The sequence below is a fragment of the Zalophus californianus genome, chromosome 16, assembly GCF_009762305.2.
Source record: "Zalophus californianus isolate mZalCal1 chromosome 16, mZalCal1.pri.v2, whole genome shotgun sequence".
NCBI classification, from domain to species: Eukaryota; Metazoa; Chordata; class Mammalia; order Carnivora; family Otariidae; genus Zalophus; species Zalophus californianus.
In genome coordinates, this window is record NC_045610.1 from 17,254,175 (window position 1) to 17,280,267 (window position 26,093).

Sequence of the window (26,093 nt, forward strand, 5' to 3'; positions counted from 1 at the left end):
TAAAGGTCCCAAGATTAGCGTGTTAAGTGATTTATAAATAACTTTACATCTAATTTATTATTTTAATTAATGGTTTGCTCTCCCACCAAATCAAATTAAATTCATTTGAGTTTCAGTTTTTTTCCTTTGTGTTGATTCATGGTGGAGCACCTACAAAAAATAGCCACACACAAAAAAGTGGTTTTACTGCTGTGAGTGTAAACTCTACAGAATTAAATTCAATCACTTACTTGCATTTTTTTCTTTAAAACAATATGGAGTAAAAGAGAAGGAAAAGCGGGAATAATCTGAAACTGGATAACCAATCTCAAAATAATAGTGTTAATAATACTTTAAAAATTAAAAAAAAAAAAACATAGTGGGAGTGACCCACATGTCCACCAGTAGGATAAATGGATACAACAAAATGTGATATGAAATACAACTGAGCATTTTTCAGCCTTAAAAAGGAAGGAAATTCTGACAAATGCTACAACATGGATGAATTTTGAAGACATATTCTAAGTGAAATAAGCCAGTGACAAAGGAGTTGGGGGAGAGGGGAATGAGAAATTTGTGGTTAATAGATTGAGTTTCATTTCAGAAAGAAGAAAAAGTTCTGGGGATGGATGATGGTGAAGGGTTGCACAACGATGTGACTATATTTAATGCCTCTTTAAAATGGTTGAAATGGCAAGTTTTATGTTATGTATATTTAAACTGCAATTTTAAAAAAAAGATTAAACAAAATTTAAAAGGCAGAGCTTCTAAGCTTTGGGGGGGGGAAGGAATTTTGCACTTTAGTTCCTAGTATAATCAGATTAAGCCCAAATTTCTTCTCCTACTAATTACTGTCTTTGGGTAAATCATTTTACTTCAGTGTCTTCTACTGGAAAATGAGGTGCCTACCCCAGGGGCCCATAAGAGATCATATGTGCCAGGTACACTGCAAATTGTAAATCCCTGCACAAAAAATGAGTTAATTGAAATTAAACAATAACTAATAGCTTCCATTTGTTGACTGCTTGTCACTCTGCTAAGAGTTAAATGTATACTGTCTCATTTAATCAGAACAGCAACTTTATGAACCAATTTCTTCTATTTACAGACAATGAAACTGAGACTTAGAGAAGTTAAGTAATTGCTTATGGCCATATAGCTAGTAAATGACAAAACTGTCCTTAGAATCCAGATCTGTTTCCTACACTGGTGCTCTCAACCACTGTAAAAATTATTATTCTTAGTAGTTGCAAGGTCACTTTTGAGACTTAATCTTAGCAGATGCCCTTACCTGCTGACATCTTCAACTTAGCAGTGAAAACCGTATTTGTTACGCTAAGATTTGTTAAGGTAGACAATCTTTTAAGAATTTGCAGAATATTTTTCATTTTTGTCTTTTGTCACTTATTTTTTTCTTGTAAGAGACTTAATATCCAAATTTCACTTCTTCTAAAATGTATTCATTAGTATTACGTTAGCCATCATTTTTATTTTGCATTTTTAATGTCACCAAGTTCATCATCATTTAAAAATCTTTAGGGATCATTCTGATAAAAATGAAGATTTTGTAAAACATACGCATTTTGGGTACATAATGCAAAGGTTAATTTAGGGTCCATGGTCACCCATAGTTTTATGGATTGGCTTAAGAAGGTCAGTAAACACCTTGAGATCGTATGAAAATGTTGTGCAGATAAATGTATTTTTAAAATCAGATTCTCAGTGTGATCTTATAAAAAGTTAATCTCTTTCCTAAAAGGAACTATTATTTCTAAGGCTTGATATTGTAGAGCTCAACTGGTGTGAGCATATCCCTGTCAGGCCAGATATATAAATAGCAGCGACTGGTGGGAGCAACTAAAAGATTAAGATTTAGGATCCTAAGTGAAGCTGACTCAAAAAAAAATTTAAGTGTGTATTTGGGGAAGGGGGTCCCTTAACACATGACTAGTCTTAGCCGGATGGTTCTGTGGTCACTGCTGAGACCCCACTCATAAGAACTTTTATTTTATTCTCATTTGCTGCCTTAGATTTGCTGTGGGTTTAGAAACCCAAGTAACAAACCCTATGAGATCTGTGTCAGAGTAAAAAGGCTAGAGTCATAGAGTTAGATCCTAGGGGGGCTCTCCTATAGAGAAAGTTCATGACCTTTATTTAGAGTATGGTGTTTAGACACCTATTCGGTGATTTCACAGGATCATTCTCATTTCTGGACTTCCAACTGTTATATATAAATGAAATTAGAGATTAGCTGGGGTATTACTGTATTTTATTGGCGATAATATCATCATAATTAGATTATGGTCTCCCTTTGTTATTGCATAAAACTCACCAAATATGGGGTTAATTTTGAAGTATCAATGAAGAACATTAAGAAGTTATTAAAGTCACTCCAGAAACTAAGAATAGTTACTGTCATAAATTTAAATCCTACTAGAAAAAAAATATGTGAGCAGCCAAGAGCATCATGTGATCAAATTTCAGGGGTCTTAGATCAGACTGCTCAAATATTCATGAAAAGTTCCGTACCCTTTAAGAGTCTATACATACTTTTCAATAAAATAGAAATCAGAATTTCTGAAAAATATGGGAACTTGTGTTGTTTTTAGAGAGCCAACATTCAATCCCTGAGAAATGGCCGCTAGCTAAGCAAGGGGCCTTCTAGTGTATTGGTATATGCCAAGCAGCTTATCAAATAGGTGGCTATTTTTGTGTCCTACAAAGTTCAGAGAAAGATCAAGAATTATTAGATAAAATGCTGGCAAAGGCTACCATTAAAACAGTGTTCCCCTTATGAAAACCTCTGATCAGAAATCTTGGAATTTAAGTTCTTGGGACATTGCTTGATTTGTTAAACAGGTTACCTTGAACTTTTTATCCTTGACTTAAAATACTTGTATTTATTACTTGATTTCATATATGAGTTTGATGTCCTAGCTTCACATCAAGGCTTTCTAAAGCTCAGGCTTAGCACCAGGAGCATATCCAGATGATTATCCAAAATATAAATTTTTGTGAAACTGAAAGGTGGAAAAAGTTTTAATTTTTGTGTTAATTAGTAATAGTACTAGTACTCTTTCAGTTCTGTTCTGTAGTTACCCAAGTGACTTCACATTTGCTCCTTTCTGAACTTAAGCTTGCATCAGAGTCACCTAGACAACTTATTAAAACACAGATTGCTGCCTGGGCGCCTGGGTAGCTCAGTCGGTTAACCATCTGATTCTTGATTTCCGCTCAGGTCATGATCTTAGGGTGGTGAGATCAAGCCCCGTGTGGGCCTGGGCCTGGAGCCTGCTAAGATTTTCTCTCTTCCTCTCAGTCTGCCCCTCCCCACCCTTCTCTCTCTCTCCCTCTCTAAAAAAACAAAAACAAAAAAACCACAAATTGCTGCCCACACCCCCAGAGTTTCTGATTCTATAGGTCTGGGGTGGGGATGGATAATTTGCATTTCTAACAAGTTCCTAGATGATGCTGGTCCAGAAACTAACTACACTTTGAGAACCACATCCTTAAAGTATTCCTCTGAGGCAGATTGGGCAAGTCATCATCCACATTTTGTGTAGTAATAAACTAACAAAATTGAAATGGTAAAGTGATTTTTTTTTGCATAGCAGTTACATGATTTGTTATTGGTGGAACTGAAGCTAGAACCTGCATTTCCTGTCTCCAAATACAGAACTTCTGCAATGCTGCACTGTACTGATATCTTTGTATACATGTGGGAACATTTCTTTAGATAAATTTCTAACAGCGGAATTTCTGGGTCTAATGGTATGTATATGTTAAAAATTTGATACATACTGCCAAACTGCCTTCTGTAAAGGCTCTGCCAGTTGGCTCTTACCAGCTGTAAGAGTATACCTTCACCAACCCTGGTAGTATTAACACTAAATAGCAATTAATTTTTTATTGAACTCCTGCTATGTACCAGGCATTATTTTGAAGACTGTTTATATTGTCTAATATTTTCTTCTCAAGAGTTAGATATACTCAGTTAACAGATGAGAGGCACAGAGATGTTGAGTAACTTGTCTAAGATTATACAACCAGGATGCAAGCACAGGCAGCCTGACTCCAGGACCTCTGCTCTTAAATATTTCTCTATTTGCAATTCCCTAATTACTATAGAGGTTTAAGTATCCTTTTATATTTTTTATTAGTCTTTTTCATTTTTCTTATTTGCATGTTTGTACTTATGACCATTTTTTCTGTTGGTATTTGTTTCTTTTTGATGTACTCTGTATGTCCTTAATATATGGCAAAAATACTTTCTGCCAGTTTATTGTGTCTTTTAACTTTACATCTTGTTATAAAAGTTTCCTTTTTTTGGGGGGGGGAGTAAAACAAGGTCTTCGTTGTTGACAGGGTTACTTCTGAGTTGCAGAAATTCTCCCGGTTTTTCCCTGTACTCCCCCATTCAATCTTGACTGCCACAATGAGACAGACAGAAAGCGCGAGGACACTTTTTTCTTGCATCTCTAGTGGGAACCTTAGCAATAGACAGGAACTGCTCCAGGTCTGTCAAATGGATGCATTAGAAGTTTTTATAATTTTTATGTAATAAAATCCCAGGACCCTGAGCCATCCAGGTGCCCCTATTACTTTTTTTATTTGCTTTTATATCAGACCACCTTGCTGAACTCTTGCTTGGTCGTAATATCCAGTAGATTTTTAAATTGATTTTCTTCACTTTTCTGGGTGGATGATTATATCACCTGTAAATGAATTTTGCCTGAATGTTTATAAACTCATTGCTTTGGCTGGGGTCTAATGTAATGTTAAATAGTAGCAATGCTTATGGTCTTACCTTGTTTTCCATTGCACAAGGAATGTTTCTTATGTTTTGTAATAGGTATATTGTGTGCTATAGGTTCTGGCATAGACCATTTATCAAGTTGAGACATCTCCTACAACAGTTGACCCTTGAACAACATGGATTTTTATCCATGCGGGTCCACTTAAAAATGGATTTTTTTTTTTTTTTTTTACAATCAGTACTTTAAATGTATTTTCCTTACGATTTTCTTTTTCTTTTTTTCTTCTGTTTTTTTTTTAAGATTTTTATTTATTTATTTGACAGAGAGAGACACAGCAAGAGAGGGAACACATGCAGGGGGAGTGGAAGAGGGAGAAGCAGGCTTCCCGCTGAGCAGGGAGCCCAATGTGGGGCTCCGATCCCAGGACCCTAGGATCACGACCGATGCCCAATGACTGAGCCAGCCAGGCGCCCCACGATTTTCTTAATAACGTATTCTTTTCTCTAAATTACTTTATTGTAAGAATACAGTATAATACATATACAAAACATGTATTGGGGCATCTGGGTGGCTCAGTCGGTTAAGTGTCAGCCTTTGGCTCAGGTTGTGATCCTGGGGTCCTGGGATCAAGCCCCACATGGGGCTCCCTGCTCAGTGGGGAGTCTGCTTCTCCCTCTGCCCCTCACCCCACTTATGGTCACATTCTCTCACTCTCACTCTCTCCAATAAATAAATAGTATCTTTAAAAAATACATGTATTATCAACTGTTTGACTATTTATGTTATTGGTAAGGCAGAATTCTGGTCAACAGTAGACTATTAAGTTTTTGGAGAGTCAGAAGTTATTTGCAGATTTTTTACTTCGTGGGGGCTCAGTTCCCCTGACCCCCACATTGTTCAAGGGTCAACTGTATACCTATTCAAACATTTTTATGCATAGTTATTGAATTTCATTAAATGCTTTTTGGGCATCTATTGGAATGATAATATTTTCCCCCTTTGCTAGTAATGCAGTGACTTATGTTGAGTTGCTAAAGTTAAATCATCCTTACACGCTGTTTGCGTTATTTGTTAACAGATTGCTGGATTTGGTTTACTATTATTTAAGATTTTTGCTTTTGAGTATTTGTCGAATCTGTGGTGCTTTCTCCAATGTATGTCTGATTTGTAGAATAATTAGGTGTAGCCTTCCATCTATTTCTAGATCTGAGACAGTTCGTTAGCAGAAATTATCTATATTATAAAAGTCTAGCACCAAGAAGCCCTACCCATTTTATGAATTTTTTTGCCTTTCAAATTTTTAAATGTCTTTGTTCTCACTGAATAAGTGTAATTATCACCCATGATACTTTTTAAATCTAGATCTTGTCCCTTACAGAAATGGGCAAACATCATTAGAATAATTGATAGATAATTGGTAATGGATTGGAACCAGGCATTTATTTATGATTTAAGGTCTTTTTTTTTTCTCTCTCTTTGGTGGGTAAGGAGACTAATACTAATATTTAAAAGAGTTATGAGGTGTGTCTTTTTCTTTGGTTATAAATTAATATTGTTTTTGTAGCTGTCTGATTCTTACATAGAGAAAATAGCCTTAAAAAGTGGAACGTCTTTTAAAAGATCAAGTAAGTTTACATCTGGTGAATCCTCTAGGTGTTATGGCCTTCAAATATGAAGAAAAGGTTAATGATCTGTTGTCAGAGTAGAAAGGTACATTTATGTTTTCATTAGTGGTGATAATTTTATGTGGTTTTATCCACACTTGTGTGTGTTTGGAGTCAGAGCAGTAATTGGCTTGGAGTCAAAGAGAAAATAAAAGGAGAGCTCTCAACTTTGGCCTTACTGGAACTGTGTTCAACCAAGTTAACTTAAGAGTTAATCTGCACAATGAAGATGAACAAGAATGGTGAAGTTGTGATAATGTTCAAGTCAGAATTTCTTTTTGATTAACCTAGAGTGGATTTTCCCCCCCTAAATTACTGCTTTTTGCTTGTGTGCTTAATGTGTAATCATTCCTAAAATTGAGCAATTTCTTTAGACTAGTACTGAGAAACCACTGCCCAAAGCTAAATAATTAAGGATGTTGTCATTCTCTGTTTCCAAGAGCTGTTGGACCTTGGAGTAATAGAGGGGTCCAAACTTCTATGTATCATGTTGCTCACAGCTCTTCTTGGGTGTCTCCAGTAAATGTGAGTCCTCTTAATTACCATATGTTAAACTGCCTTGGGGCTAAAGAACAGTGGTGTAGATGCTATCACATAATGTTTCTGAATTTCTAAGGTGAAAGAAAAAAATTGGTATCCTAACTAAGATAGGGTTAATGTTAGCTTTGCATTGTTGAGTGATGCAGGATGTTGCTGCACTAATATAATTAGGTTTAACCTGAAGAAATGTGGTAGGAACATCAAGGCCTTTTAGGTGTTCCTGTGATTTGGAAAGGATGTAGCAAATGATTTATAAATAGATTGCTTGCACACCAAAGGGCAAATTTGGGCTCACTTCCTTTTTTGCAGGTTTGTGCGAATTGAGCAACTCTTGTTTTCTGCATTAATCTGTTTTTGAGGGGTGTGATCCTTCTTTTAGTAACCTGAGGGTTTTGACTTTAGTTATGTCTTTTAAAGCAACAGAATCCAGAGGCTTGAATTACTCTCAAAGAGAAACTTCTGTGTTAGTCTGTTTTAGAGTGTTGTATTCTTTTAAGTTGTAACAGTTTTTAGATGTGGAAGACTTAGAATTACAGTTGACCCCTGAGGAGGCAGGAGTTAGGAACCTTGACCCCCCTGTGCATAGAAAATCTGTGTATAACTTTTAACTTCCTCTAGTCTGCTGTTGACCAGAAGCCTTGCTAATAACACAAACAGCCAATTAACATATATTTTTATGTTATATGTATTATATACTGTATTTTTTTTCAAGATTTTATTTATTCATTTGAGAGACAGAGAGAGAGCATGAGTGGAGGGGAGAGGGAGAAGCAGATTCCCCACTGAGCAGGGAGCCTGCCACGGGGCTCGATCGCAGGACCCTGAGATCATGACCTGAGCGGAAGGCAGATGCTTAACCATCTGAGCTACCCAGGCGCCCCTATACTATATTCTTATAATGATTTCTGACTTTTTCTAGGTACATGGTTCATCTGTGAATTTTTTCAAATTGTTGCAGATTTCCAAAATATTTTCCAGTATATTCTATGAAAAAAGTCTGCATGTAAGTGGACTCATGCAGTTCAAACCCATATTGTTCAAGGAACAGTCAGTCACCTGTACTGTTTCTCCTAAGGTTAATATACCCAATTCCCATAAACACCAAAATATTTTCATTTTCTATTATTATTAATTTTTAATTTCTATTAATTTTTGTGGGGAGCTTTAGTTTGAAAAGTTGCAGCATCTATGGAGGATGTAAATTCTCAATGTATATTTCTGTTCCTAGGAGATGAATGAAATAGGTCAAACAGTATGTGAAACTGAACTTCTTTGACATCGCTTTGACCAAATTTGGTGTAGATCATTGTGTCAGTCCCACCTCTGTGATGTTCATCCGTCCCCAGTAAAATTTCACATTCAATTCTTAAAAGTATCCCATTCCTTAACTATTCTCTTTAAAAATTCTTAAAAGGTCTCATGGGTCACATACTCAGAATCTTGCCATTTGTTCTTGTTGCTAATAGTAATAGTTTGGTGTTTGGAATGAAACAGACCTGGGGCGCTTGGGTGGCTCAGTTGGTTAAGCATCTGCCTTCAACTCAGGTCATGGTCCTAGGGTCCTGGAATCGAGCCCTGCCTTGGGCTCCCTGCTCAGTGGGGAGTCTGCTTCTCCCTCTCCCTCTGCCTGACACTCTGCCTGCTTGTGCTCTCTGTCAAATAAACAAATAAAATCTTAAAAAAAAAAAAAAGAAGGAAAGGAAAGGGAAAGAAACAGACCTTAGTCCCATTCAGAGTTTCACCACTTACGAGCTGTGTGACCTTGAATATATTATATAACCACTGTGAGCTTTAGTTTCCTCATTAATAAAATGGAACTTAGAATACCTATTTGGATTAAGTATGATATTTGTGAAGTACTGCTAATAGCACTCAGTAAATGGTAGTTAATATTTTTGCTCTTTTAACATAAGCTAAAATATAGGGGAAAGAATTAGAATACAGAGTGGTAAGCCAGCCTGATGGTAAAATTCTACCATTTGCATGATTGTCATAATTGCACCTATTCTGGGCAAAGGGTGGGAGATTCAAAGAAACACAAGACATGGTTCTTGCAGTCAGGATGCTCAATCTGTTGAAGATATCAGACAGGTCAATAAAAGGATAAATAAGAAAACAATTTAGCACACGCTAAGTGCCAGCTGACTGGTGCAAACCGTGCTTTAAGTATTCAGAGGACAGAAAGGTATTGTAAATGAGCCAATTAGTAAAGGCATTACAGAAGTAGGATTTGAGCTGGGACACGGACCTTTATTTCTCCCTGTCTTAAATGTCTTGATTTGTATAAACAGAGATAAAGGGTACTTGAGTGGTGAGAGAAAAGGAAGACTGATGTGGCAGATGTTATGGCCATATTACAAATAGTTAATTTTCAGTGTAGGACTGCTGTTAATTATTTGCGGTGAGAAGGAGAATCCAGAAAGGCTTTTGGATAGACTGATTATATTCTTTAGGATATTGCTGTGAGCATATTTTGGATATATCATGGGCAGAATTTATCAAGTTTTATCGAGTACCCACTGAGTACACAGCACAGTAACTAACACTTGCAGACTTTACATAGCTTATTTAGGAAGGCTGCCAATTTTACAGGGTTCTTAATGAATCAGTACCAGTGGCTGGGAGTACAATGTGAAATCCCCACAGGCAGCATAAGAACAGAAATCATTAAACTATCTGTTAGTGGCTTTATGGTGAAAGAAAAAGAGAGAGAGAGAGAGAGAGAGAGAAAGGAAAGAAAGAAGGAGGAGAGGGAAAAGAGAGAAAGAGGGAGGGAGGGACGAAGGAAGGAAGAGAAACAAAAGAAAGAAGAAAAAGAAAACACATTCAAGTAATTCAAAGCAAAAACCTCCTCCTCTGCTTCCTCCAGGTGCTTAGCTCTAGATATTATTACATCAGCATCATGTGGTAGGCAACATGGTTCCCATGGCACAGAGGGCTTGTAATATTTACAGTACAGTGAGCTATAAGGGGTGGAGTGTGCTGATTACTATTTGTCCTTGTTCTTACTGGCTTGGTTACCAGTTTAATGGCCTGGTTGCCTATTAATAGCTCAAGTTATTTAGCGTTCTATAAGCAAGGTACAGCTCCTTAGTTTCTAAGTCAAATACACATGGAAACCATCCAAGTGGACCTGGATCTTTTACACACATAGTAAGGCTACAATTAGACATCACTTAATAAAGATCAAGAACTATATAAATGCCATGTTACACTAAGCCCAAATGATAGTTTAATGATACTGATTCAAAGAAGAGTAGCTGCAACGAAGTGCTAAAACTTTTGCAGATTGTTCCTTATACTCAATTGCACTGAGAAAATGGCAGACTGTGAGCACATAAGAGAAACTGCACGTTTATTTCCACTTAGTGATTCCAAGTAAATAAATGTAAACCCAAAGTAATTTTTTTTCAAAATTAAAGAAAACTGAAGATTGTAGACTGGCTAGTTATCATCTCTCTAACTTAAAGATGAAAAGCCATTGTTGTTTTAATCATACATTCTTTTTTTTTTTTTATGTTACGTTAATCACCATACATTCTTATTACCTCCTTGGAAGTACTTGAGTATATCTGTTGAGAACCCACTTCAGTCCTTTTAACTATCGGTGAGTTGGGGCTTGTTCACGTCTGTGGCTCTTCTGTGGTCAGTCTCAAGTTAACTATTCCCACACTACTGGAATTCTCTCTTTGTTTTGTTGCCATTTTGATGCTTGGAGAACTTCTCAGCAAGGCCATATGCCCTGTTTATTAGAAAATGTTAGTGTCCTAAGATATTTGTTGTGCTTTAAAAAAAAAATTAACATCTAGTCTCTTCCTCAATTAAAATCAAAATTAACGAATACTGAATACCAGTGCTGTTCTTTATTGCACTTTTACAAATCACTTTGGGGGAAATTTCCAAGTGGAGATTCCCTTTTGTTTTAAAAACTTATCTACCTTATAAAGTTGGTAATATCTCTTTCTTTACCACCCACTCAGCTTTAAAGCGAACTTGTCCTAGGTGAGTGATCTTTTTTAATATGACTGATCTTACTGATAATTAAAATAACCAAGCAAAAAGTATTGGTTATTTTTCAATATTTGCAGATGATGCACATTTATTATAGGGAAAAAAAGAGAAAACACTAAGGCACTCCTTTTCCCCACAAAAACCATTATTCTCATTCTTATCTCCCAAAGATATTTACTATTAACATCATCCAGGCTTTTTCTATGTATGTATATACTTTTAAAAAGGCGACTGTCCTCTGTCTACTGCTTTGTAACCTAATTTTTTTTCACTTAGCATATTGCGAACATCCTGCCATTGTCCTCAAACTCATTTCTTTCATATCCTTTTTAAGAGTTGTTTGTTTTCCATAGAACTGATTCAAATTCTGTCCTGTTGCTACACATTTTGACTAAACCTCACTGAATGAATATCCTTGTGCTTAAATCTTTGCACATGTCCATAAAAGAAATATCCTGAAGCTCAGTTCTGAGATCGCTAGGCCAAAGGGTATACCTAATCCTAGGGCTTTTGATAGATTGCTAGTTGCTCACCAGTAATGTGCCAGTTTTACTCCCACCAGCAATTTTAGTAATTCATTTTCATAGCACCCCTGAAATGATAAAAAGTGAAATCGAGAGAAATACAGTTTTATTCTGTAATTCATATGAACTGCTTGGAGACCCAGAAAAATTGATCCTCATTTGCCTTTTCCTATCAGGAAGCTATTTCATACCTAAGCACTAATGGAAAATTCTTTAATTTGTGAACTATTTGAGTAAAACTAATAGATGAAATAACAGTGTATTGATAAGATAAACTAATTACCCTGAGATGTTGTTGAATATATATGTAGTGTTTATGAATTTAAGTTTGCTTCCCACTTTTTCATTTTATTCTAAAATCATCACCATTTTTTGACTTAGAGAATTTTAGGCCAAAAGATAAACAAACAGACTTACCTAGAGTCCTGCAGCAAATTAAGTCAGATCTTGAGCAACATTTCATTGTTTTTCTGTTTAGGAAATGTTAGGCAGTGTTGAGATTTCCCATAGTACCATCTTAACTAAGGATGGTGAAATTTATAAAGATGATCAAATACATTAGTTTGTTAACGGTTCTAAGTATATTGAGGTTAGAATTTCCTGATCCTAACTATAGGAAAGAGTGGGTATATTTTTCAAAGTTGAGGAGGTTAACTTTTTTAGGGAACAAGCTGTTAAATTCTTGAAACAAAAGTTTTCATCTCTGAGATTATGTGAGTATTGAGTATTGGAGAAAGGAGAAGAGTATGTGTACTTCCTAAAGCTCTTAGAGCATCTCACCTTGAAATGTCACTGGCAGGTCTAAACAGTAACCAGAGTGGTCCTCTGGCTGACTTCAAGAAGAAAAGAAAGATGGGAAGGAGAAAGGAGTGCTGGAGTGCAGATCACAGTTGCACGCTAGTTTCAGTAGTAGTGGTTGCCTGTCTCTATCTGAAATCTCGCTGCTTCCTTAATGAAGGTGTATGTTTTAATCACTGGGAGAGAAAACGTGTTTGGGTGAAGTTTCACTTTTTGTAGTGGCAGCAGCCCTGGACGTGCTGTGGGAACACAGAGGATGAGTTCAGCACCTTTTCTGCAGATCATATCTGGGCCCGAAGCTCGTCTCTTTTACATAGGCAGCTTTTGTTCGTGGAGAGTGGACCTCTGCCAACTGCTGTCAGAGACCCAAGGTCACTGATAAGGAGTCCAGAGGTCAAAATGGACTCGTATAGACTCAGTCTGGATTTAAGGGGAAAAGGCATGTTTTTGGCCAGCAGACATCAAAAACTGAATTGCGGCCTGGGAGATGTTCTGCTCATCAGCTTCAGCCTTTCCCACTGCCGTTAGAGAAAAACCAACAGTCTCTGCAGTCAGCAGGAGCAGAAGGAAACAGAACACTATTTAAAGGGTGTGATTTAATTGAATTGGGTTGTGTTAGGGATTTCACCCCAGAGATGATTTCTGTGGCAATGTCACTTTGCTTACTGTGAGGTAGCAGATATCAAATCAAAACCAAAGATAACCTACCATCATAGGATCTTTTGTTGGGTTTCAGAATAGAAAGTCAGTTAAATTAGATTCTGGTATTTCATTTACTAACATCACCTTTTGGCCCATTATTAGGATCACAAAGATAAGAAAGGCATATGCCATTTGCATTTCTAATTGGGACTAATGCTTTTTTTTTAAGACTTTATTTATTTGGGGGGAGCGCATTTGCACATGCCTGCTCACATGCCTGAGCTTGGGGGGAGGGGTAGAGGGAGATGGAGAGAGAGAGAGAGAATCTCAAGCAGACTCCCTGATGAGCACCATGCCCGTATCTCAACCCTGAGATAGTGACCTGAGCGGGGAAATCAAGAGTCAAGAGCTCCACCAGCTGAGCCACCCAGGCGCCCCAGGGCTAATGCTTTTTAATTAAATTGGCTTTTCAGAAGTATTTTGCTCACTTTGGAATTCAAGTATTACAAATGTGTGATCCACCAACCTATTTAAAGATCTCCTTTTTAGTGACTGTCCTTTGAGTGGCTCCTGTATACAGACTCACTGAGACTGTAAACCATTGTCCTGGTCCTCCGGGCCAGTGGAAAGACGGTGAGCGGGACCAGCCTGATAATTTGCAGGACCTAGTGCAGAACAGAAATGTGGGACCCCTTGTCCAGAAAGAATTAAGAATTTGAAGTTAGCAACAACAGAGCATTGAACCAAGTGTAGGGCCCTTCCAAGCACCCACCCTATGCAACTGCACAGATCACACATCCATGAAGCTGGCCCTGCCTGTTGGATGTGAAATTAAATAGACCTGAAGTTGATGAGAGCTCTCTGCTTACTCCGTGTGTCTCTCTGAACCTCTGTTTTCTTTTCCCATTCCATATAGTCCTATTCTGTCATTTTCTCTTGGGTTCTGTCCTCTCACCAAAGTTGGACAACCTGCAGCCAGAATTGGGAGTATGTATACGTCTGCCTGCAGTCTGTGTGAGCACGTTCTTGAATAATATTACCTTCCCTTCGGTTGAACTAACAGGATCAGGGTTTTCTTTAAGGAACGGCAGTTAACTGACCTCAGGGAAAACATATTGTGCATTTTATTTTTAGGTGCTTTCACAATTAATGTAACATTTGAATCAAACAACTATACTGTGGAGGCAATATTTGCCCCCTTATTTTATAGGTAAGAAAATTAAGCCTCAGAGAGGTTAAGGGATTTTCTCAAGGTCAGCCAGCTAGTAAGTGAAGTTCAGGCCCATGTCTGCTGGTGCTGTGCTTTCTCGTTACGTCCTTCTGCCTCTGCAGTTCTGCAAGACCAGGGATAAGGTGACTTGCGATAACTTGCTTTCTCAGCATTGATCTGTTTCCCAGAACTTTCTGCCAATTTCCCAAGAATAACTCCTGGGATGTAATCATGAATATTTGCAACAAGTTTTTACTTCTGTTATTTTCTATAATCCTTGCAATAACCCTGTGTAGTAATATTTTAACATCATTTTAAAGGAAAGAGATTGAGGTTCAAAGAGATTAAATGACTTGTTCAAAGTTCTGTAAACAATAAGTGCAAGAGCAGTGACTGAAATCCAAGTGCTGTTACTTTATATCCCACGCTTTTGTACTGTGCTGTGTTTGGATCTAACTAATTTTAAATCTCTACTTAGTAGTAAATACCTATTCACTCATTTATTGATCACCTACAATGTTTTAGGCACTGGGAATGCATTAGTGATCCAAGAAGACCAAGACTCAGCTCTTAGAATTTACATTCCATCATGTAAATAAATACTATAAGTAATCAGCTGATAGTATGGCTGTAAAGAGATATAAAGCAGGACAAAAAGATGGAAAATAAACCGGGAGTAGGCAGTGCTATTTTAGAAAAACTGGTCGGGGACCTAATCATTGTTTGAGCCACAAACTGAAATGTAGATATTTGGTGGGAATGTATAAATCAATTTCTAGGGTACAAAAAAATCACCTAAACAATATGAGGCCACTGCATTTATGGACATAATGGCAATAGGTGAGGATTGTTAACTATAATAAACATTAACCTTTATAGTAACAGTTACACTTTGCATTTAATCTCCTTTCCCATGGAGCATGGATTATAAAATCATAAGATCAATAAAGCTCTAAAACTAGTCATTTCCTTCGTGATGCATCACTTACCATATAAAGCAGTGTTTAATGTGTTAGTGACCTTAGACTGCTCACACTCCTAGAAAATAAGTACTGTAATGGCATGTACACGACATGGCATGTTCTGGGCAGCTGTTAAAATTTCTGGAGTATCCATTAGGTTTAGGAAGTGTAAAATCTCATATGCTGGTCTGCTTTAATTGTAATGAATTTCAAAAATCTTGTCCAGAATTCTTTATTGTACTGAAATTCCGTTATATCTAGTACTATAGAGCTTCAGTAAGTGAACTTTCACCTGCTGCTTGGGGATCTTTGTAATATAAACATGTTTGTTGTAGAGGGATTTTCAGAAATGGGGAGAGATGGGGGCAGCACAATGGGACAGGTAGAGGATCTTCTCATAGGATTTGCCTGTTTGTGTGCTTTCGCATGGCAGAGTCCAAAGTATTAATTAAAAAGCCCCTTTGAAAGTCCCAAACTTTATTTATGTGTGTTTCCTTTGGTTTCAAAGTTAAATCCAAGCATCAGTCATTCAGTGTTTGCCTCTTGTTAAAGCTGAGTTGTTATCTGCCAAAAGATGAGGTGGTGATAGTGGGGAGGCTGTTAATTCCCAGCTGCCCATGGTTTCTTTAGGTCAACTATCAGATTTTTTTAATCCAGAGTTTTTTAGACTAGAAATTCATGGATACGGTGAAATCATATGCAGAAGTGGGTTTTTGTATATGATTGATTGTACATTTATTTTATTGGAGGAGAGGCCATAGCTTGTATCAAATTCTCAAAGGAATCTAGTGACCTTCCCTCCCAACTCCCTCTCACGCCTCAAATTAAGAACCTGGAGTAGACTGTTTCAGACATTTGACTTAGAAATTAAGTAAACTCTTTTTAAGCTTTTTGACCTTACCAGCAAGATTCATTTTTCCATTTTTAAACAATCACTCATAATTTCCCAGCACTGAAAGATTCTGAACTAACATTTTCTATTGAGAAGGATTGTACAGCCTTTTGAATTGTCTCTCTCTCTCTCTCTCTCTCTCTCATAATAATCTTGGAGTAGATACTCCCAAGAATGGAATTTGCTTAAGGAAAACTCGGAATATTACTGTAAAGCCTGAATATTTGTGTTCTTCAACAAATAGTCACAACCTATGTGGTGAATGTAAAAAGAAGCAATATTGGGTAAAACATTTCTGGTGCTTTGAACTATATCCAAGAAGGCAAAAATGACTTAAAGTTGTTACTTTGAAGAAAAAGTCGTGAGAGGAATTAGAACTTCTAACTGCATTTAATCCAGATACTTATTAAATTAATTATAAAGAGCTTGTTGGGAGGTTTGGGAGACCACTGCCCTGGGCATAGACATTTAGTGTAATGAATGTGTTGTTGAACTCAGTTGTACACTGAAGGTTGAGGATTCTCCAAGCTACTAAAACATTCTTTGCAATTAAGACCAATTTCTGCGGCCTTCCATGTATAAATTTTCAAAAGTGTGACCAGTTAAGTTTTATGTACCATTTTTGCTTTCTTGCCATCTCACATTATTTATTTATTTATTTATTTATTTAGGCCTTAATCCAGTGCCTGTTTGGCAAAAAATCCTGGGTTTTGCATATAAAGCCTTGAGAAAACTCAGACTAGTTTAACTCTCAGAAATTAAAAACCCTATTAAAAAAACTTTTATCTATCTTAGAATATCTTCCTCTAAGAGGATTATTTCAGTTTTCATTGTCAATTAGGAATACTTACATGTAGGTCTTTTTCTTTAAGTAGGGTTTGAGGCAGAGGAAACAGAAAATGGGGTTTTTCAAAATCCACTCTTTTTGAAATACTGAACTATTTATGTAGCTTTTAGTTTAGAAGTAAATACTGGAAAATGAAGATACAAATATAACATATAAACTATGTTTAGTTATCTTTTTGGTAACTATTGTTTAAATATGTCACTGTAGAAATATTAAAATATATTATGAAGAGAAAACAATATTCAGAAAGTTGCCTTTTTAGCATTAACTGTTAACTGAAAAAATGTAAAGCAGATTTCATAAACCTCTTCAGTGACACTAGAGAAACTTTGGGAAAACATCCAACATCTGCTTATCTTTCCTACAGTGGAAATGTTCATAATTGCAATGTGCAGTTTCCTCTGAATGAAGATAAACAGATTTCTGTTTGTTATATTTTAGAAGTATATTTACTGCATTCTTTAAATGTATTTAATTTTTTCCCCTGACAGTTGGGGAGATACCAAAACATCTGATTGTTACTGGGGTTTTCTTCTTAGCTTTCTCTTAAGGGCAATTATATTTTTCTTTAAGATATTTTCCTCAGACTTTTTTGATTCCAGATTTAGGGGCCAGTTAAGGAAATACGTTTAGCCAAGCAGGTTCCCCCTTACCCCCCATTATACCTGCACTATCATGTCTCTGACTCAGTTCAACACATTCTTTATTACAAAATCCATGTTCCATAACTTTTTTTCTTAACTTTCTTTCCTTTTTTTTTTTTTTTTTTTTTTTTTTTTGTAAATACGTAAGTCAGCTTTGCCTCCATTTGGTTCTTCTTTTGTTGGATGCTGGGTCTTGGAGGCTGTCAGCTGGACACTGCTGGAGGGTTCCACCCAGCCAGACCCTGGTGTTTTGATATAATTGTGATTCCTGGGTTGAAAACCCATTTGTTCCAATTCCCAGGAGACCAAACTGTTGAAATGTTTTACCCTGTTGACCTGGGCAGCTCTTTGTCTCTGGCTAAAACATGGCAGGCAGTCCTGGCAAGTGAGTTACCTAAAAGATATTCACTGCTTTGCTTTAATCATAACTATGCCAGAGCTTGTGGTAGAGATTGCTCTGTACATACTAGACCTTATACATCTGCTCAGAATGAAATAAAATTGAGCATTGGTTGTTCTGTTGGTTGCCAAGGAATGCATCATTACAGTTTTTTTGTTAGTGTCTTCCCCTCACAGCTGAAATAAAACCCCACTGCCGTGATCCTACACCTAGGTCTGAGTCTAGTCTGTCTTTAATGGGGTAGGCATACCTTGTCTAAATATAGGGAGGTGTAGACTTGGCCAATATGTAGAGAGACAGTAGAATGACCTTAGCTGGTCTTCAATACTAGTGTTACACTTAAATTTAAAGAAATAGGGACACTGTGATCTAGTTATGCTCATAGGCTGAGGTGCTCTTTCCAGCTGCTCAGCTTCCTTAAGTAAAAAGTTGTCTGCACTAAACCAATCGTTTTAAAAGCTAACGTTAGTCACTTCAGAAAGAAGCCAGAAGTTCATGCCATATGAAAACATGCCTAAAGAGTGATTTCTTTTTCTTTAATTGACCTATGGAAAAATGTGTGTTCATGTCTTCTGCCCATTTCTTGATTGGATCATCTGTTCTTTGAGTGTTGAGTTTGATAAGTTCTTTATAGATTTTGGATACCAGCCCTTTATCTGATAATGTCATTTGCAAATATCTTCTCCCGTTCTGTCGGTTGTCTTTTGGTTTTGTGGACTGTTTCTTTTGCTGTGCAAAAGCTTTTGATCTTGATGAAATCCCAATAGTTCATTTTTGCCCTTGCTTAAAGTTAACATTTATTCAGGATGTAAAAGGTAAAGCCTAAGGTTTATGTACTTTAGAATAATAACTTGCATTTATATAGTCCTAGTACTTGCTACTTTCTAGAAAGCCTACAGAAACTTTTGTCTACTAAGAAGAAAGGATATTTTATTCCCAAGCATGTGAGACAGGGTAGATATATCTAATCCTGCTTTACAGATGAAGAAATTTAGATAAAGAGAAGTACAATGATTTTCTAGAGGACTAAATGAATCAGTAATATGGCCAGTGCAGTATACCACCCTTTAGCTCAAGCAGCCATCCATTACCCTCCTTTAAGAGTATAAAACAACCCAGGCAGTCTTCCTATCCTTTTTTTTTTTTTCCCCTCTTAATTAGCCAACACCGGGGTTGGGGAGGGATAGGATTCCACTTGCAGAAAGATTTTCCAGTGGAAGCTTGAATTCAGTAAACAAATTAACTGTTTGGTTACTGAACAGGAACCAATAGGATTTAAGTCACATTTGCAGAATAGTCCGTCCCATTGTGACATAACTTTTTAGAGCATTCTTTGAGAGTTATCTCTTCTGCTATAAAAAATCTAGTTGTATTTTTTTGTTTAATAACTCTTGAAACATAGTGATGATTTCATCTTGAACCAATGGAGTGCTTTTAAGGTTCGTAGTGAAAATCTCTTAAAAATCATAAACTTGGGCAGTTTATAATGTTATATCAGGAAATTGAGAGCCCCTTGTCTCACCTCAGATTAATATGATTCATTAGTGACAGAACAAGAATTCCAGGCCACCTTTCAGTCCCATGCTTTTCTCTCTACCTTTGCATGTTTCCCTGCAAGAGGTGAGATACTAACTTCTTTTGTAAACAGAGAATCTGCCTAAAGTGCTAAAACGGACTCAAAGGCATTCAGCCATAGGTAAAGTGAGACTGGACAGTTGAGTCCTCGCCAAGTGTGCACCTACTGCTTACTGCTTCCCCCAAGTCAGTGAAAATGCGATCTGAGAACTGGAAGTCTATTTGTGGAAAGGTTTGATATAGCTATCTTATCATATTTCCCATCCTGTTTCACTCAAACATCTTGTTTACTGTTATGATCTCATTTGTAGAGGAGAAGTAAGAAGCAAAAATAGTTGCCTATTACAACATGGCAACTGCACTGTGATTTAGATACATATTGAATCAAGTCTTATTCCCCAGACTTATCCAGTCCTTTCTTCTGGATAGCCTGTATGTGGTTCATCTGTAATAAAAATTCTTTTAAAATTCTCCAACAGCTGTGTTTTACACAAGCACTGATTTTAGAGGTGTGGAAATTATCTATGAGAACTGTCTTTTAATTCTTAATAATAGGTATTTAGCTGAGAACCAAGGAGATTTAGCACTACTCGCTTAGCAGTTCTTCACTAATGTCCTATTCTGATGTAAAACAAATGATTTTATAAAATTCACTTGCCTTCCTTTGATGGAAGCTAGCTTCAGGTTTCTGATAATCTTTTGCTTGTTACTATGTTCAGACAACTGAGTAACTAAGTTTGCTGTCTTTTATGAATGGTTTGAAATGCTGGTTCCAGAACTTAGCTTCATTGTCTTTAATTTAACTTAAGCCCTCACTGTATCATCAGCATATTGTCATATCCGTTGAATGGGGGAGAAGGAAGGAGGGAAGTCCTTTGTGTAAAAACATTCTCCTCAGCTGTTCTTCCTTGATGCTGGAAGTTTGGTGCCTGGCAGGAAATGATACAGACATGTGTGATAACTAAGTGACATGAGGAAGAATTGCTTGTAAGGTTCTTGGACTTGTCCAGGATGATTGGCTGTCAGCTGGCAGATAGATAGGGTAAGGCAGATTTTATCTCAAAATCTGAGGGTTAACAAAGTATAACTTAAGAGAAAGAAACCTAGTTTGAGAAAAGTTTGGACAGAGCAGGTGGTATGAAAGCTAATAGCCATGTAAATACACTTCTTTCTTTGACCCTCCTGGGTGAGAGTCTTAAAGCATTGGAATTTGTTAAAGGGAAAAAATGATCTGTCTGAAGAGCCAGGAGGTACAAAGAAAAAGACATTCTTTGAGTGCAAGGAATTTGCTCATATCAAAGCTTTTCTCTCTCAGGTTTTTCTGACAATTTGAATTTCTTTATGGAACAAATTTTCCATCTGTACCAGAAAGTAAGCTAGACAGCTATCCCTAAGATGGATATCATCCATCGTCTCTTCATTCCCATTTGCTCCGATCAAACCACCCTTCTTTCTCACCTGGAATACGAAAGTAACATCTAGCTCCCTGTTTCTATTTTAACGCTTTCCAATCCATTCTCCTTGCTGTAGTTGGAGAAATCTTTCTGGAAATGCAAACTTTGGATCTCTGTTAATCTTCAGAATAAAGTCCAAATTCTTTGGCAAGTTGTGTAAGACCTTTCATTTCTGTGCCCTGCTTACCTCTCCCCATCTTTATTGTGGCCCTTCCTCTACTTTGCACAATATAGTGAGGTTATATTAGCAGTTTAGGTAGCTTTATCCTAACAAATTTATATAAACCTAGAAATTATCAGCTCCATTGTCATGTTAGCAGTAAGTGGAGCTTTTATAGGACCTAGAAGAGGCTCCTGTGCCTGAATAAGGGGTGTCTAGAGTCTTTTGCAGTTAACTTCCCCAGAAGGCAAATGTAGGACAGTAACCCACATAACACACCCAACTTCTCAGGAAAGGGAAGTTCAAAACTGAACGCTAAATAGCACTTTGTGAGAACTTTGCAAGCAAGTTAAAAGTTCTTTGGTGAGTAGAAGTTCCCCACTCGCATCAGGCATGATTGAAGGCTGCAAACAACAAGTAGGCAGCCTTTTCCTGTAGTCTGTGTTGCAGACATGTGGGCTTAGGCATTTGCTACGTGAGCACCAGAAAAGAGGTTTTACACAGTGACTTTCACGCTGTATAGTCCTCCAAAGTGCGCTTGAGTCTTCAGCACCGTCCCTGTTGTCATTTGCAGATCACATTTACTAAACACTCTGTCCGTGGCATTAGACTGGGCACTATGTAAAGCAGGGCAAAGGCACTCACCCTCCATTGCCTTACACAGGAAAGCGAACAATATAGACCTAGGAGTATTCATCTTGCTAAACAGAATAAAGTTTAATAAATAAAAGCAAGACAATAGAACAGATAAGTGTATTTATTATCTTTGCTTTTACATGAATTCTTTTGTACATAATAAGCATTTTTATTTGGAGTTGGAACAAGAAGGGAGGAGTAAGGCATCTTGCTTCCCACTCAGATTTTTCCATGGGAGATTGTGCCCTATCTCTCTTAGCACAGAGATAGGCAGCCCCTGCAAAGAGCTGAGTGGCACTGCTGACAGAGAGCCTCAGTCACTGGAGACACATGGGCAGCTTGAATCCTCCTTGTTTGAGTAGCAGACGTTGCTGACGGCAAAGCATTTGGGCAGAGAGGTGGCTCATAAATGAGGAACTTCATCTAAGAAACTATGGGTTTCTCAGCCCTTAGGGTTCTAATTGTTGGTTTCTTCACAGCTCACTTTCTCTCAGGCCCCACCCCTCCTCACTTTGGAGAACTTGTTGACAACAGCTTTACTTTTTCAAGTCTTGCACAAAGGCAGATGTCTCTGAAAAGCAGCTTACGCAGAACATCTGTGTGCTTGACTCCGTTCCCACGGTGTGTTTTCCTGTACTGCTCTTTTTTGGGGGTGGGGGCAGGGTCCTTTTTAAAAATTGAAAACACAGTATATAACAACATCATTAAAGAGAAATTTGCAAAAAAAGAAAACTATCACCCACAGTGTCACCTTCCTTTGCTAATAGTCATTTCCACTCCTGCCTTACTACCTTCCCATTCTTCACATGCATGGCTTTTTTGCATGGTTATGGCCTTTTTCTTAAGCAGAAGTTCAGGTAATTTGAAATACAGCTACTTCCTTATTTTTTTTCCTGACTCTAGCATAATTTGGTTTTGGGTCTTGAGTTACCAAAAGGGCATTGCGATTTTATCAGCATTTTGTCAGTGAGTTCTAGTTTTTATTTTCCTTTCCTACACCCAAGTATTCTAGTTTTTAGAGTGTGGCTAAGACCTAACCTTTATTTTTTAAAAGTAAGACATACATGTATGTGTAGGATTTTTAATTTCCTTTACACTTAAAAACTGGTATTTTAAATTACATTGATTTTTAAGGCACATTACTGGGCCCACTCCAGGACAGCCTTATTTAGGAAAAAAACATGTCTACAATGTAAAACTCTTGATTTGCTGCATTAAATATACTTACTAAGGTTTTAAGATATGCACGTAAAAATAGAAATAGAATGTATTATTTTTTACCCTAATAGATGACAGAAATAGAAAATAGAAATATAAAAAAATATTTTTACATATTAATATTAAATTCTATTAAAATATTAATGGGAAAAATAAAAGCAACATAAATAGAAAACACTTATTAGTCCACATGTCAGTATTCACAGTAAATATAAATAAAACTTAACCAATTCATGCAGCCAAAAGAAAAAAAGTGTGTCTGTATCTTTTGCCCTTATTGAGTGCAAGCCTCAACTCTCCCAACACCTGACTAGTCTCATTGGTAGCAGTGCTTCACTTGTAACTAGTTGTTTACCTTATCAAGCTGTCTCATCTTTTGTTCTCTAATGATAAGGCCATATCCATGTTTCTCATTATTCTTCCTTTATTGTTTTACAAAAAAGAATGAAATGGAGCATATCTTCTTGTTTTGCTACAATGGAATATCTTCAGCCACCTTCCTTTTAGAAACTCTGGTCCCCTGTGCTTAGATACTTAAAGGATGAATCTCTGGGATGTGTAGGGTCCTCCGATGACTAAGCAAGTCTACAAAACTCACATCCAGCCTCACTAGCTGTCTGCTACTGTGTGAGAAAATGGTAGGATTAGGATTGCAGCTCTCCTTCCAGTCATTGTACAAAAATTTTGCCTTTGGCAGTTAAAGTCATTTCCTTTTGTTCCTTATGTTTTCCTGTGTCTTGAGTTGCCATTTGGGAGTTTATAGGACCTAGTTCAACCAGGACCTAAAAGCAATCTAGGTATGGGATTGTACTACAATATCTGTTGCTACACTGGAGGAAATATGTGACTTTTTTTTTTTTTTTAAGTAATCTCTACACCCAACATGGGGCTCAAACTCACAACCCCAAGATCAAGAATCACATGCTTCACTGACTGAGCCAGCCAGGCACCCCAAAACATATGAAATTGAAATTTACACTTGGATCATTTTGATTGGAATATTTTTCTTTTTTTCCAAATCCTAACTAAAATGTTTGGAATTCTCATTACTTCACATTGCACTCTAGAGTATTGCAAAATACTACTGTGTGAACTCTTTGTCTCTAGCTCTCTGATTTCTTATGAATAGTATTTGGAAAATAGGGAAGAAAGTGCTTTGGGTCACGCTTCTTCATAAATTGATCTAAAATGTGCATTTAGTAAATTTAAAAAATTAATTATTAAGCATTAGATCAGGCATCAAGAAAGCTCAACAAATTAAATTTGTGAGGAACCAGTGGGGTAAACTTTTCATCTCTACTGGTGGTGCAATTCTATGGTGAGTCTGTAATGATTAAGTAGGAAGCAAGGAACATTGGACTGGTTAAAAACTGTGAGCTAATTAAGGCCTCAGACTGCTATTTGCTTTCTCTTTTTCCTTTTCTTTGACAACTCCTTAAATTGTCCTTTGAACTTTGCCTTTTGCTATTTGTTTTTGTTTTCTCTTCCTTCTCCTTCTCCTCCATCATCATCATCACTATTTTACAAAAGTTAACTGTTTTTTAAGTGTCAGAACCTAAGCACTGGCAACAGTGTTCCTCCTGGATTTCATTGTGTGTTAGTACATGGCCAAGGGGATCTGTAATACGCATTAAAATAGTTATGAAAATAAGGATTTGCCCAAGGACTCTAAAGTCAGTGCAGTGATAGTAAAGAAAACCAGGCAATAGATTTAAAAGACATTCAAACTTTGCCATGCCTTTCTCTATTCCCCTTTGTTTGATATTTAAGAATTATTATTTTGGGGGCACCTGGCTGGCTCAGTTGGAAGAGCATGAGACTCTTGATCTCAGCATTGTGAGTTTGAGCCCCACGTTGGGTGCAGAGATTACTTAAAATTAAAGGTAAAATCTTAAAAAAATATTTTTTGAGGGACTTTTAAGAGTGTCTGTTGCAAATTATTTCATTTTCTTAGCCTACTAAGGTAGATAACTCTAGGAGAAATGGTTGATAAGGAAAATTGACAGACTAGTGCTCTACAGACTGTATTAAATGTTTGTGGCCAGGGAGTTTTGAGAATTACTTGTAAGACTGCAATAAAGTAGCACTGAACTCTGAACTGACTCAATTTAAAAAGAAAGAAACAAATAAACCCTTGGTTTTCTGATGTTTGAGAATTCTCAACCCAGTTGCTACCCTGCTGGGTAGGCTGCAATGGGACTGCATTGTACAGAACAAGCAAAGAACTCAAACTGCTAAAGCAGCCATGGAATGGAACTTTAAAAAAATAAAAACAAAAAACTTGGAAGTAAGTCTAAATGTTTATCCCTGCTCTATCTTACTGATTGTGTAATTGGTAAACTTAGGCAAGTTACTCTCATCTATGTTTCTTCATCTATGAAATGGGAAGAATCACTTCCTTTCATAGAGTTGTGAGATAGTGATGTAAAATCATGCCTGACACAGGGTGCGCATTCAATAAATGATAATTACAACATCTTCTTTAAGTTTATTTTATGATGCTCGGAACCAGCTCCTAACCACTTCCACCACCGTGACACAACTCCCAGAGAGAACATTTTGGTGGATATGCCATTGTACCAGATTGCAAGTTTTCACAAATAAAGTTTGTGAAATAATGGTAAAGCTGTTGTCATTATTATCAACAAAAAGCTATCTAGTAGACAGTTGATTGTATAGGTCTAAGGCTCTGGTGATAGATCTGAGCTGCAGAACCAGTGTGGAAGTTGTAGCAACCTGCTTCCATGATGGTTCCCATTGATTCTCGACTTGCAGTATTTACATCCCTATGTAGTCTCCCTCCTACGTTAAATATGGTTGTCCTGTATAACTAATAGCGTGTTGCAGAAATTATGGTGTGTAGGGGGTGTGTAGGGGCTCCTGGGTGGGCCAGTCAACTGAGCTTGTGATTCTCGATTTCGGCTTAGGTCATGTCTTGGGGTCATAAAATTGAGCCCTTGCGTGGGGCTCTGCACTCAGCCAGGAGTTTGAGGATTTCTCTCCCTCTCCCTCTGCCCATCGCCCTGCTTGCACGCACACTCACTCTCTGTCTCTCTCTCTAAAAAAAAAAAAAAAAAAAAAAAAAAAAAAGAATCTTTAAAAATAAATAATCTTTAAAAAAAGAAAGAAATTATGGTGTGTGACTTCCAAGGTTAAATCATAAAACATTGCACTTCTGCC

General features: G+C 37.1%; 1 protein-coding gene and 1 non-coding gene across 10 annotated transcripts in view; one reads left to right on the top strand and one right to left on the bottom strand.

Moving 5' to 3' along the window:
- Positions 1-26,093, top strand: part of SSH2 (slingshot protein phosphatase 2) — a 242,078-nt gene that overhangs the window by 144,512 nt on the left and 71,473 nt on the right. The gene's annotated exons all lie outside the window — the stretch shown is intronic.
- On the bottom strand, positions 4,381-4,514 carry LOC113908367. The gene has a single exon (XR_003515443.1). It is a non-coding gene; the product is annotated as a small nucleolar RNA SNORA31 (small nucleolar RNA).